At 27.7% G+C, this 15,026-nt stretch overlaps 1 protein-coding gene across 2 annotated transcripts in view; it reads left to right on the top strand.

The window, feature by feature from the left end:
- The first annotated feature begins 6,364 nt into the window (after positions 1 to 6,364).
- The window catches only part of LOC100568906 (potassium voltage-gated channel protein Shaw), a 155,416-nt gene continuing 146,754 nt past the window's right edge, over positions 6,365 to 15,026 (top strand). For both annotated transcript variants that reach the window (XM_029491334.1, XM_029491335.1), the window contains exon 1: positions 6,365 to 6,792. The gene's annotated coding sequence lies outside the window, so the exon portion shown is untranslated. The remainder of the gene's footprint in view (positions 6,793 to 15,026) is intronic.

The raw sequence follows: 15,026 nt of genomic DNA, 5'->3' as shown, positions 1-15,026 counted from the left end.
TTTTTTAATAATTAAATTATTTCAAAACAAATTTAATTGTTCTTACTGAAATAAAGAATGTTGATTTTTTAACTAAATAAAATATTTATGACGTTAATTATTGTGTACATCAATAACTGCACTCAAATTACATCAGTATTTAGTTTCTGAATCTAGGATTACAGTTATATTCTATATGATATTATATTTCTTATGATATGAGGAGGAACTTTAAATTTTAAATCAGGAAGAAGAATATATACATCGATTATACCAGAGAGGAGTTCATTGAACAATTTTTATGTCAGAGTGACTCAATTTTATGAGTGATAGAAAAATGTTGTGGGGAGGGAATTCTATTTTAAGGATATAGCTAGTGAAACTAAGGAATTTGTATTGAACATGATCAAGCTGGTATCTTTCATCTGTCATTTGCGTGCCCTTCACAACAAAAAAGAGACGTACATACTTATTTAAACAAATATAATAAAAATATAACAATAATAACTCTATTAGGCGTACAAATAATTTAAAATTATAATAACTAATAAGTAATAACTATAATAAATATCAACATAATATTTTTTCATATTATTATGAACAATAGTTTCATGCATTAACGGTTGCAGTATACTTTGTTAAAATACTTTAATAAAATGTATAAGTACATGCATTGATATATTTTTTTTATTTTTTTTTTATTTTTAGAAACTTTGTAGATTTACAATTAGCTTCAACAATTACATATACATTGATATAAACATAAAAACATTTTTATAAAAATAATGATAAAGATTGAATATATATAGCATATTTTGGCATACTTGTTAAAAACTTCTTTCGGCGACAATAGTAACCCAGGATGAATATTAAATATCCTTCCGTATCTCTTTCCTCAAAGCAGATCTTAGATATATTTTGTATTCTTTTATTTATATGAATAAATATTTACTTATTCTAAGCGATTAAAAATATATTTTTAAAGTACTCGTAGTTATATGAATGTATAATATTATATTGTAGGATATCTGCATTATAGTTTTTTTTTTTTTTTTATTGAGGCTTAAAATTAAAACTCCAAGCTTTTGATCGCTTATCCTACCACAATCTCGTCCAAATATAATACACACATGACAATAAACACCATTATTTTTTTTTCCTGTAACTTAGCCATATAAATTTATTTAGCAAATCTCTTTAAATGTTTCTATTTTTACTGTCCTAAACCACAATAGAATATTTTAAATTACCTGAAGAAACTCAAGGTTTTTTATTATATTATTTGGATCTTTATCAGGAACACGAACATTTAAAGTCACAGACATTTCAGACGTATCCATTTGATCGTCATACTTCCGTTTCTTTAATTTCTTTGTTAATCAGATACATTTTTAAATCTAAAATATTAATTAAAGTATTAACACTTACAAAATACTAATATATTTTAAAACGTAATTTTACGTACTTTTGAAGTTTGAACTATATAAATATTACTTTACCTTTGGTCATCAAATTTTTCTCAGTAACCTTATAGGCTTCTAAAATTATGACTAATTATTATCATTTTGTACTTTACGTTTCATTCTTTGGTTGTCAATGATTTAAAATTTAAAATCTTTAGTACAACAATATCAGATACAGTTGTGTTTTTAAAATGTAGATTTGCCTTTAAAATTTGTGTTTTTTCCATATACCTATAACCTTTATATACACGTGTGCATTTAATTATGTCTTACATGTATGAGTTTGACAAGCTATAATATAAACTGGCGACAGAAAAATAAACATGGAAACAAAAGAATCATTAATAATTTAGTATTGTACAAGACATAGGATACATATAATACTCTAGTGTTAAAATGTATAATATTATAAATTGTAATACACCTAAATGACGAAAAAAGACACCTTTATCTCGCTTCCCCAAAAACACGCCTTCTAGTGAGATTTTTATAAGAGTTAAAGAGGACATTTGGGAGTTTCAAGGATTTTTGTGATAAGTAAGTCTGTTGTGAACTCTATTACCTATATTATTTGTGAGGTAGTTTTTTAAGTGCAACAAAAACCTTTATAAAATATATTTAACCAACATTAGATCTAAAAATATCAAAATAATGATTATTGTAATTAAATGTTAACAATTTAGATGCAGTACATTATGATATAGAATGTAGGAAAATACAGAGTGATCCATTTAACGTAAGACACTTATTACACGAAAAGTAGATGGTTAAACGGTAAAGTGTCTTATGTTAAATGGATCACCCTGTATACTATTATACAATTTAAGGTCTTTGGAGAAATGTTATGGATTTGTGTCCTCTTGTTTAGACTACTACTTTTTATTAGCAACTACTGTAGCAAATAATATGGTATCAGAATTGTCTGTTTAATGGACACTGAACAGTTATACTTGCCTGTAAACTACCTATCGGTGATTTAAAATTATTTATACAAAATATAATCATTTACTGTTACCACGGAAAATAATAGCTTATTACAATTTTATAAACATTTTGAACATAATTAATTATTTACCTCCTCGTAAATTAATACCATTGGACGTACCTACTGAACTTTTTTATGGGTTGGTAAATAATTAATCAATTAAATTTAAATTAAATATAATATAAAGATACAATATTTTTCCAAATTAATTTATAGACATTATATTATTATGTATGTAGGCAGTTAAAATGTTAGCAGAATTAGATATTTAAAGAAAAAATAACGATTTTTCCTCTAACGTTTTTAGTTAATATTATGTAGTAATTAAAAAAATTTAATCACGGTAACTTGAAAATGTTTACCATAGGCCATTATGCGTAAATAATAACAAAAATATATGACATAATCTTATAATATTTACTATGTTTTGGGATTTTAATGAAATAGTTTAAGCTACCGTATAACCATTGATGGTATAAACCAGGTCTGTATAATCAATGGTATCACTAATATAATAACTAATAACTAACATCAATATAAATGAGTAATAAATTAATATCATTAGGAATAGGGATTAAATAGTATCTGTCAGATTTGTTTTTCGTTTGAAATGTTTATTATTGAATTCAAATTAAATTATTCAACACATATAATTTATTACAATGCCCTACTCGGTTATGCGATACTTTCAAAATATACTGTATAATAGAGCAAATGATTTGTTTTTATATTATAAAAAAGGAATACATATATGTTGTATACTTTTCGGGTTATGTGGTGAAAAATTAATGTCATTCACTCTTTACCTGAAAATTATTATGATATGAAGAAATCCTGCTGATACCAAAATGTTGGTTGTCCTAAAATATAATTATACGGAATGTACGGCAAATACTGAAATACCGCCAATCAGATTTAATTACAATTACATCGTTGCAAATTGTTGAGAGCAATAATTTGGTTTCCTAAGATAGCACGATAGCAGCAATTAGACCCAACGATAACATTTTTTTATAATATATTCCAAATAGCAATAGTGATTCAAATGGTTGAACGTATAGAAAGACAAAGTTACAAACACCGCAGAATAATTAAATATATTAATATGTTTTATGGACGCGAGATAAAAATAATGTGTTCAATGTATTTATAGGTAGGTAAAGGTTTTAAATAATTTAATCTCCGTTGTTTACAATAATCTTCACGAAGCGTTATTCGGTCGTAATAATTTTAATCTCATATAACAATATATAAATAATACTATGACGGTGAGTGGAATAAAAAAGGGAGAAAAAAAATGAAATAACAGCTATATAGGTATATAGACAAATAACGACCCACATCTCGCGTCCCCGTAAAGTTTTTGCGCCACTGCGAATTACGTTCAACTAGTGATGTGGTATACAGCGTGCGCGTATTGCAGCTATCTTATTGATATGCGAATATGCGATGGGTAGTAAAATATATTATAAATACGTCTTCGTACGCCACATTAAAGAACTATAATACTGGGAATTTTTAAGAATATTGAGCCACTCCAAAGTTTATAAGAATATCGATATTTGTATCATAATATTCAGCACCTCTCGGTAATTCGGTACAACCATTATTATGATTCATGTAAAATAAGAACGTATATTGTATACATGCACCATAAATAATTACATACTTTTAATAGAGTTCTGTAGATTCGTGGAATCATCTGTGTAGACGTTAGATACTCAAAATTCCTTCAAAAGGTTATACTTTGAAAGTTGAAACTGAATCAGACAGACAAATTCTGATTACACCATTGTTCACTATTCGATGAAATGCATAGGTTTCTGAAAAAAAAATGTCTGAAATTACGAAGTTTATTACGAAGAAGTCATGCGTACAGCTAGCACAAGGAATTCGGGTTTTTTATTACGTATTATTTCTATATTCTATATTCTAAAATATACTATAGTACTTGACGCCATAAATAATAATATTTAAACTTAATTAAGTACTTCAATATGGTTTGCTAGTTTAAAAATAAAATACGGGGAGGGGTACAATAACCTAATCCCCCCCCCCCCGTAATTACGCAACTGACAGTGGTACCGTTAATTGTGATCACATTGCAAGTACTCTACTTTGATTAAACAATAAATAAAAAACTTTAACTTTTTAGATTTGTATATAGGATATTGGTACTATCTATTAATAATAAATTAATATATATTAAACTATAAAATATGTATAGCTGGAAATTTGAAAACTGTTCTCTCATGAAACTGCATTTGTTAACAATTGATTGACACTTGTTATTCGGTTGACGAGTAGTATAAGACGTGTTTGCAGCCTTAAGCTGAGAATATTTTTCAAGTTAATCGTAACTAAATGTAATAATAAATACATTTTTGCATAGTTGATACCTACACTGTTAATTTTTCTAGTTCTATGAAAACACTCGAACGATCGGTGTATATCGAATCACGAAGTATAAATTAAAATAGTATATTGTGTGGCTAGGGTGGGAAGAGAACTATTTCAATCGCGGGCGACGTATTTCGCTTAAGACTTAAATTGCCTTCCCGCATGAGGCAAACATACTATTTTTTGTCACGCCTATGCGTTCATAGATCACAGCAAAGGTATTGCAGGAATCTATGCAACAACCAGACTATAATTATTCTGATTTCATATTTCATGAAAGAAACGATTTGGTTTTATTTATTTTAAAGCCCCGTTCACACGATCAAATAATTTGTCAAATATTTTACGTTTGTCAAACTCCAAATATTTTAGAACCATTTCTGAAATATTTGAAGTTTGACATACATCAAATATTTGACAAATTATTCGATCGTGTGAACGGGGCTTAAGCGTCATACATGGAGCCATGGAGGTTATAATATGAATAATATGAGATGTAACCAAAAGTGTATGTTTTGTGAGGACCATGGTATAGATTTCAGTTTGGTTATGTAGGTGATACGCGCGTGATATGTGCACCCAGCACTTTTGGGGATTTCCACTTTACCGCCCGACACTTCTTGGGATTTCCACTTTACCGCCCGACACTTCTTGGGATTTCCACTTTACCACCAGCTGGACGGAAAAAGGACGCTTTCCAACGTTTTGACCTCTATCGAAAACCAAACTTTCGGTGCATAAAAATATATGATTATTATTGGTTAACGCAAAAATATAATATTGTCTGTTATAAATTATGATATTAGTAGGTACCTATACTATCCATTTTTATCTAGATATAAATAGGCAATAGCCAATAGGAATAAGTTCTAAGTTTTACTAGACAATTGTTATAGACGATTGATTCTATTAAGTATTAACTGTTAAGAATTTATGGAATTACCTATAACTGTGTCCGCACTGTAATACGCAATGCACTATTATACAATACGCGTAGCCCATAGTGGGTATATTATGTAAATTATTATGACATAATATTTATCGTAAAAAATAGCAGAAAAAAGCTTGATTAGAAACGGAAACTTTAGTTAAAAAGAGATCGTAAAAACTAAATATAATAATAATAAACGAATAAAATTCACTCGCGTTTACAATGTGAGGCCGTGCCATTTAAACGGTATAAAACTATAAAAGTAATAATTATATACTTTTGCGAAAAAAAAAAAAAAACAAAACAAAATAATAAAACCTTTGCGTACGCATAACAGAATGCCGCCACCTGCACCATCGGTCGGACGCGCGTGCATTTTTTTTATATAATATTATATACATTTTTCCGCAAAGTCGTGTGTATACACCATGTGTGTGTGTGTGTGTGTGTGTGTGTACATAAAAAATGCGCGTCGCTATATAATATGAACCGTTGAGCACAACCGCTATATACCTACCGCTACCGCGGTTACCACGGATACGTGCGTTGTGTGTGCGCTCGCCCACGGAGCCGGCGCGCGCGGACCGTGCGAAGCGCAAGTCCCATAGGAAGAAGAGCGCAGTGCCGTAACGACCGCCGCCGGACGCGTGTGCGACTTTGGCGCGAGAACTTTGTTTGGCTTTCGATTTTTTTTTTTGTTTACGAACCGCGTCCAGCCCTTATTTTCGAGGATAATTTTGCCGGACTCAATTCGTCCGTAGACGTGTAATATTATACATTGAGTTGTACTTCATTCTTTATATTTTACGCGCCCCTGGCGATCCGGCGCTTACGACCACCGGCGGCGTGTGCCCCCGTGGGGCCGGCTCGGATATCCGCGAACGGATTTCACCGGAGACGAAAGCCAATCGGAACCGTAATAGTGACAGTAGTCGAGGTTGCGGTTAAATTAGTAACCGGTAGCCGGCGTCAGCGGTGGTGGCGGAGGTGGTGGTGGTGGTGGTGGTGGAGGAGGAGCCATGCGAAAACCAAAGGTAAAAAAAATATATATATATTAATATTATGATAACGGCATAGGTAGGTAATATTATGTAATTTTTTTAAATGTTTATCACGTCCAACTATTATAAAATTGATGCGTTATTATTTATTCACTGCCGCCGCCGAGACTGTACGAAAATAAAGAGATTTGGCGGGACAGAGGCCAAAACGCTATTACAACGCTACACGTAACACATCTGTCTACCGCGTAGAGCCGTCTCGTGTCCGCGGCAGGAAATTCGCACTCGGCCAATTATTATTACCGTTTTATTATTGCATCACACACGCGCCACACACATTGTCCGACGATGACGGCGGCCACCACAGAGTAGAAATAACGTCTCTTCTATTATTATTATTTCAGTTAAATTACTTGTTTCGTATCCTGTGATGTGCGTCCTCACCAGATAATTATTATATTATTGTTATTGTAATTAATATAGTCGGGGGATGTAGTTGGGGCACCGCCCTTTGCTCAAATCATGATCAGTCCTGAAATTGACAAAAACAAAATGCACAGATACCTATAGTAATTATTACTATTCAATATTGATAATATTAAAACCATTTCGAATCAGTTATGTTAACAGTAACTGCATGTATGGATAATATATCATTAGCCAAGTCCTTTTGCTGAATAATGTCATAAAATATATGAATTAATTACGTAGGCGAGGATATTGGCGTATAGTATCAAACACAAGATAAACTACATAAACTATTGGACATAATCATGTCAGATCATAATGTTATATAATATAATATGATAATATATATATATTATATTATGTTTAATAGCTTATAAAATATATATTAGGTACCTATACTAAATCAATGTTTGATATTAAAATAACTGTATTGCATTAAGTATAAAACTTAATAATTAACAAAAAAATTAAAATACACAAATAGGTATTAGTATTACATATTTAAATAAAGAAAATATTAGAAAAATCAAAGAGCTATTTATTTTTATATACATGTTCAATTACATAATTGGAGTGGCAAGGGTTGGAAAATAATTTACTAAATATATTATAATATATTAAATAACTACTTTTATAAATATTGTGAAAAAAAAATTTAATAGAATTTAAGCTTTTCAATTATTGACCAAATGAGTACCTTTATAGGATAAATAGGTTTAGGAATCTCGTTTAACTTGATTCCTCCCTTGAAAATTACCCTATGGGCGCCTTTGGTGGTACTATTTATAGATTACATAAGCTATATTGAATTGCATACTACGTTTAAAGATTTAAACCTTTTGGTACCACAATTTCCGTTACAAGAACACCTTTAGTAACCTCGACCGTTACCGTTTGACACCTGGCACGCTATTTCCTTTAACAATTTGGAATAGTGTGACATCCCAACCGGAGGTACTATAAAGGTAATGAACAAACACCAAATTGGTTTTAGGTATATTATCAATTATGGCAAAGTACCATATTCTGTCCAAGTCTATAAAATTATTCCTCTACAGTTGATATAACAAATATTATATTTCTCGGGACCACTCGGCTTTCGTAAATTTCAGGTAGACACATAGATTCACTTCAGTGCGCTTGGAAAAACTTATAGATTAGGTTATGACTCATTATCATTTGATAATTCTACATTTGTGAAAACGCAATTTCCTTCAAATTAAATAATATTATATAGTATATATACAAAAAGGTAACAGTACCTAATGTATGAAATTAAAAAAAACTCAAGATTTACTCTTAATATTTTCCGGATAATATTAAAATTATTAGCTTTAAAATGTGTTATTAATATATAAGAATAACGTTATTCGATTATTAAAATTACCCGTAGCATACTATTTTTAGTCCTGAAATTCGAAATGTAATTATTTAAGATTTTTATCTTGTATTTATATGAATACCTACAGGTTTACGAGATTTTTTTTATTAAAATCATCCACGGTAGCAATGGCTAAAGCACATCGTTAGGTTAAACAATTTAAGTCTAAATTATATTTTATTGTATAAATTATAACGTTTGAGAATTGAATAACTTGATTGTAGCAGTAGGGTTTGGTCTGAGATTTACTGGAAGATTATTACTTTTCTAATACATCATAATACCAATACCTAGTTCATTAAAATCAAATTTGCTCATAATATATGTAGAGTTATATTACTAAATTAATCGAAACTCTGATTACGACTTATTAATTTCCAACTTATTTTTGTTACACCATATACATACAACAGTAAAATATAAAAATACGATTTAATGTATGATTTTTTTTTTTAAATTACGTAGCACTTACTTAATATTAACCTACTTAATAATAGTATAATACCAATTATAGAGAGAGAAAAAAAACACAATTCTAAATAACGTAATAAAAACAATCTTTAAATTAAAATCCTAGAGTTTATCCTACGAACATAAAGTTTTGAACAATTATGACGTTTCAGCTGAATTTTAAATAATACTTTTAGCGTTGTAAGATTTTCATCTCGATTACTTTTCAGAATAATCTCATCTGAAATTGGAATTAAACAGATCATTTTTATATTAAGAAGACGCTACACGGCCATTTGTTGTTTCCTTCTTACAAGTGTGTAACATAGAAAATTTACGCTCAGCAGATCACGTTTAGCTGTTAGTCCAAAAACCAGAATGAACTGACCTATTATGAAACTTGATGTTAATAAAATTATCTTCTGTGTTTGTATGTGGGTTTTTTACGATAGTTCAATTTTTTAGCAAGTTATACTTATAATATAGCATAAATTAAAAATACTCATAACTCACTTAAAAACTGAGCTGTCCTAGAAAACTCTCATAAAAACACAGATAATGTTCTTATCACCAAGTTTCATAATAGGTCAATTCACTCTATTTTTTAAACTAATAGAGTTAAACGTTATCTGCTGAGTATAAATTTGCTATGTTATGCACTTGTAAGACGGAGACAACACATATCTTAAGCACAAATGTCAAATAGTATTTATAAATAAAACAACATTAAACAAAATAATATAGTGAATGACAAAAATACATAATGATAGTTATAAATTATAATAGATTAATAATAATAAATAGGTAATGATTAATGCATGAATATTGATAGAAAACATTAATACCTATATAATTTCAATACCTAGTAGTTATAAATAACTAGTTTATTTACTACAAACCTGCTACAAGATAAAACGATGTTGATGAAAACTTCCTTCTGTACGGTACTTTATTTTTGAATTTATAAATATTGAAATAAAATAAATGATTAATATATTATAACTTATTTACAAACTTACCTTAACATATATTTTCAATTTATTTATTAATAACTATAAACCAAAATTATATAACTGTAGTTTTTATGTATAAGTCATATACAGTTAAAATATATAGGTAGAATTAAATTTTTATAGGTGACTAATGACTATTTAAATATTTGAAATAAAAATGAATTAGAATTAAGTTAATATGCTTTTATTGCTTCAATAGTTAAATTATTAATTTTAAATAAAGTTATTTAAAATTAATAATTTGAAAGTTCATGAAAAAACTTAGGTGTATTTATGTCTTATATTATGTTGTGTTCGTGTTTAAATCATTTAACCATTTTTCATATCATCTTTATTAAATTACATTAATATATGATAATATTCTTCAAAAGATTAAGCTATATTCTCATTAGAAACTTCAAAAATAATTGTTGTTTTTCTTACCTATTACAGTATTACACACGTTTTTATTCTAGAATGACATTTTTACTATAAGTGATTACTGATTAATAACTATCGTAGAAAAAAAATGTTACCTTCTGTTTTATTTATTTTAACTATCATAGCATTTCTAACTAATAAGTAATAATATTAGAAGTTAGGCATGAGGTACCAGGTAGGTACCTACGGCTACGTACAGATTTTTGAATAAAGGTCTTATCAAATTATTTTTTGTATTATCACATTTATATAGACATATAATTATTATTAAATACATTATTAATTAAATAAATAAGAAATAATATTTTATTCTAAAAAGGAATTCCCAAGTTATTTACTAATAATATTGTAGTGTGTGTGGTTATAGATTAAAAATAGGTATAGTCTATAGTATCAAGATTATTACTAACACTTAGATATTTTTATTTTTAGGAAATATAATTTATTGTATTTAATATTTATAATCATGGTCAAGTGAAAATATTCAGTATGTACCTATTTTTACGTTATTCTCATTAAAATACAATTAAAAAAATATTTATTCATATAGATTTGTAATATATTAGTTGTGCATAACTCAAATTACAGTTTATACATTAAATAAATATATAAGATTGGAGGATAAAATCAAGAATAATGATGGATTTAATTAATTTTAACAATAGATAGTAAAGTAACTATATTTTTAGATAGGTATGAAGATATGTTTAGAGTTTTTGTAATTTTTATCGGTGTATATCTAAAATTAATATAATTTATCATAATTTTTTTTTTTTAATGTTTGTAAGAAATAATATAGCAATTGACTCTTAATAATGCAATTAAAATTTAGAGACTGTATAGTGTATACCATAAAAAACAACTATTATCGTTTAGGTAATGCCGTAGTGGTAAATAAATATATTGTTAAATTAGTGGTATTGTACAAATATGGTTATTCGAGTTCAATTTATTGTACTAATTAACTATTCAAGAAAAAATTAGTTAATATTATAATTTAAAACATTAACAAGCTAAAGTTAAAATAGTTCTTTATCAGTAGGTATTTTATTTTGCAACGATTTTGAACGTTGGTACGATCTCCTTTTTTTTTTATACATTCAGAAATGTAGGTACAGTCATATCTATAATAAAATTTTTTTTGTCTTTGCTTCCAAATGAATTTATGTATTCCTAATACACATTCCTGTCCAAAACAAAATTAATAGGTAGGTATATTTATTCATACATTTTTTTCATATTGATATTTTAAATATAGTTTCTATGGAAATAATGAAATACCTACGCTTGCACAATAATATACCATGATATATTTTGAAAACGTCTAACATTTTTACCAAAACGATTCAAGTTGAGTTGAGTTGAGTAAGGATCCGCTAACAGTAACACGCACCAAGTGACACTTATTATTTCGATCATTGCCAAGCAATTAATTTTGTAAAAGGTTACGTTTTATTTTCAGTTAGCGATTGGGATTTTGCGAGAGTGATTCAGTGTACACGTTATACATTATACGTCACACTGATAAACAAAAACCACAAATTATTATTATAAAATATTTGGATTAATGAATGTAGAGGTTAAGAGGTGCTTATAAAAAATGGGTACCTATAATATTATAAGTATAAAGATAAAGCTACTATTACAAGTAAAAATCAAATAACAGATTGTGCAATGTATTTATATAATAATAAATAAATTATTATAAAATATAAAATATCTCTATTACACAATAACGTTTTGAAAAATAGCTTCGTCAAATAAATATTACGATGGCAACCAATATTAAAGTTATTTTGTAAATGTTAAGATGGATGGAAATAGGCGTGAGGCGTCAGATATCAGATGAAGAACCCGTGTTACGATAAAAAGAACACTATATAAGAAATCAATCCAAAAATAGAGAAAAGAATAAACGATAACATGAGTATCACGACAGGAAATCAAAGAAATACAAATTAGAGCATGAACAAGCAGATGAGCCTAAAGATTTAGATATCGGTATTTGGTGTCATAATAGAAAAATGTAATTTAAAAATGAAAATTGAGATCTACAAACACTTGCAACTGTTGCTACGGAAATCTCCTCTATAAACATGATGTGTATCCACAAGTACCTATTAAAAGATTTATTTCATGGATGATGGTGAAATTAATAAATCTGTTATACAAAATATCAGAGTTTACATTCTTTTTTTTTGTACTTGCTTCGTTTAATACTCAGAATTTTGATGTAAATTTGGGTTGTGGTATTTTATCCACGATAACTGCTGGTCAAGCTCCACAAAGCTTACCATCTAAATAACCAAAACTTGGTCAAATTTATATTTATGACGATGGAGTAACAATGATAAAACTCTCAAGTCGCAAAAAAAAGATTAAATCAGGATTAGCGAGCGAAGAATTCAGTGGCCAGAGCCCTCTGGTATGCAAAGCAAAAATAAACATTGCTTGTGAATATTTTTTTACATTTTGTTTGATAATAACCTGAATAAAATATGTATAATCCAAAATTGTGTGAAACGAATATTGAGTTTTCCTAGTTATGTGGCCACACATCCCGACGAAACACATTTTTTATTTAATCACTTTATCCAATCACTGTGGATTTGTATATAGGCTATATTGCTACTTATAACTTATAAGGGATAGGTATTTTCATCGCACTTACCTGTTTATTTGTATCAATACTCCCAATTTTTCGAATTTATTATTAATTAAATATCCTATTCAAATTGTTTTTTAATTTATACGTAGGTATGTAAAAACTTAAGCAAACTGCATAATATTATTGTTATTTAATGTATATTAATGGTGTAGTCTGAAGTGTTTAAACATTTTAATTTGATTTAATCGGTATAAATATTTCATTCAGAAAGAATTAGTGTGTATTATATGTGTACTTCATAGTATAGTAAATTGACTTTTAATATTTCAAAAAAAAAAAAAGAAAAAGCATTATCTATATAACTTATAAATTAATAGGTACCCAGAATATTAAGTATCACTTATTAAAACAAATTTAATTAAATTCTCAACCAATTACAGTAGGTTACTAACTTAAACTTCTAAAACATGTATAGGTATTATAATTATGGTGTGGAAATAGTATTAGCTGTATACGGTTGGAACTACCAGAAATTCCCATGAACGGGAATATTCAAGTATGTTCCTGGAAATACAAAATAATTAAAACGTAAATACTATGTATTAGGGATTTTTTTTTTTTTTTTAATAATAGGTACTTTATAAGTTTTACCTAAACTATATCTTAAAATATTATTATTTATTATAATAGAGTACCTAAACAGTATCCACGCAGAAAAAAAAAATTAGTCAGTAAATCAAGCAAATGTGAATAGTTCCAATAATATAATATGATTTAATTATTATTTTTGAACACAGAAGGTCTTCTATTACACTCTTATACGTATTTATTTTGTATGATCTGCACTCTGCAGTAACTAAAATACTACTATAGCAATAATATGAGACTGTATAACAACAGAATAAAAAAGGTGGGTAAGTGGATGTCACTCTGCTGTACAGTAGATTACAAGTGGGTCACTGTACAATAGATAGTATTAAATTTGAATTCAATGATATAATATCAATGTATAAGAAAAACGATTCTGAGCGGAGACGGTATGTCAGTCTAGGTATAAAACATATTATCTACTTATCTATGGAATTAAAAAATAAAATTGACCTATAATAGGTATCTTTAATAAATTCCAAATTAATAATATCCAAGCCTGGGCATAAACGCGTTAAAAAGTTAAAAGTTAAGTAAATTTTAACTTTTAACTTAACTTTTTTAAATTTAATTTTCATTAACTTAATTTTTAACTTAACTTATTATAATTGATATTAACTTAATAAATAACGAGTTACTTTTAATCAAATTCAAGTTAAGTTAATTTATAAATAATTAAATAATAAAAATAAAAATTATTATTGATATTACATAACCATTTACTAGAATAGGGAATTACAAATATAGTTAAATCAATTTCTTAAATAAATATTTATAAATATAAATATTTTACAGAGTATAAAGTTGGCTATATTCTCTAATAGTTTTAGACTTTTAGTACCCTGAAAAAGTATTCAGAGTTTAAAATTAAGTACATTCTTAAATATCATGTTATTTTTATTTAATAATTTTAAAAAAATGTACTTATCTGTATTAGTGTATTAATAAATCAAAAGGTTGTATTTGTTTTGCAATTTCAATTTTGTATTTTTTTCGTACCTACTTCATAATTCTATTAATTCAGTACCCATGTATAGAAAAGCTATTGGCTATTTCCTGTGTTCAATAATATTTATGATTTTAGATTCTGAGTGGAACGATGAATGTATTGATTTTACAATGATGTGTGTTTTAGATTCTGAGTGGAACGATGAATGTATTGAATTTACAATGATGTGTGTTTTTTTTTTTTTATTTTTTTTTTTTGTGTCTGTCATCACCTTTTAAGGACAGTAAAAGTTGCTTGGATTTTCTTCACAGTATTTTTTTCTGATAGGAA

The sequence above is a fragment of the Acyrthosiphon pisum genome, chromosome A3 (genome assembly GCF_005508785.2).
Source record: "Acyrthosiphon pisum isolate AL4f chromosome A3, pea_aphid_22Mar2018_4r6ur, whole genome shotgun sequence".
In the NCBI taxonomy this organism is placed as follows: domain Eukaryota; kingdom Metazoa; phylum Arthropoda; class Insecta; order Hemiptera; family Aphididae; genus Acyrthosiphon; species Acyrthosiphon pisum.
The sequence above is the reverse complement of the archived record's forward strand: the minus strand, read 5'-3'. Positions and strand labels throughout refer to the sequence as shown.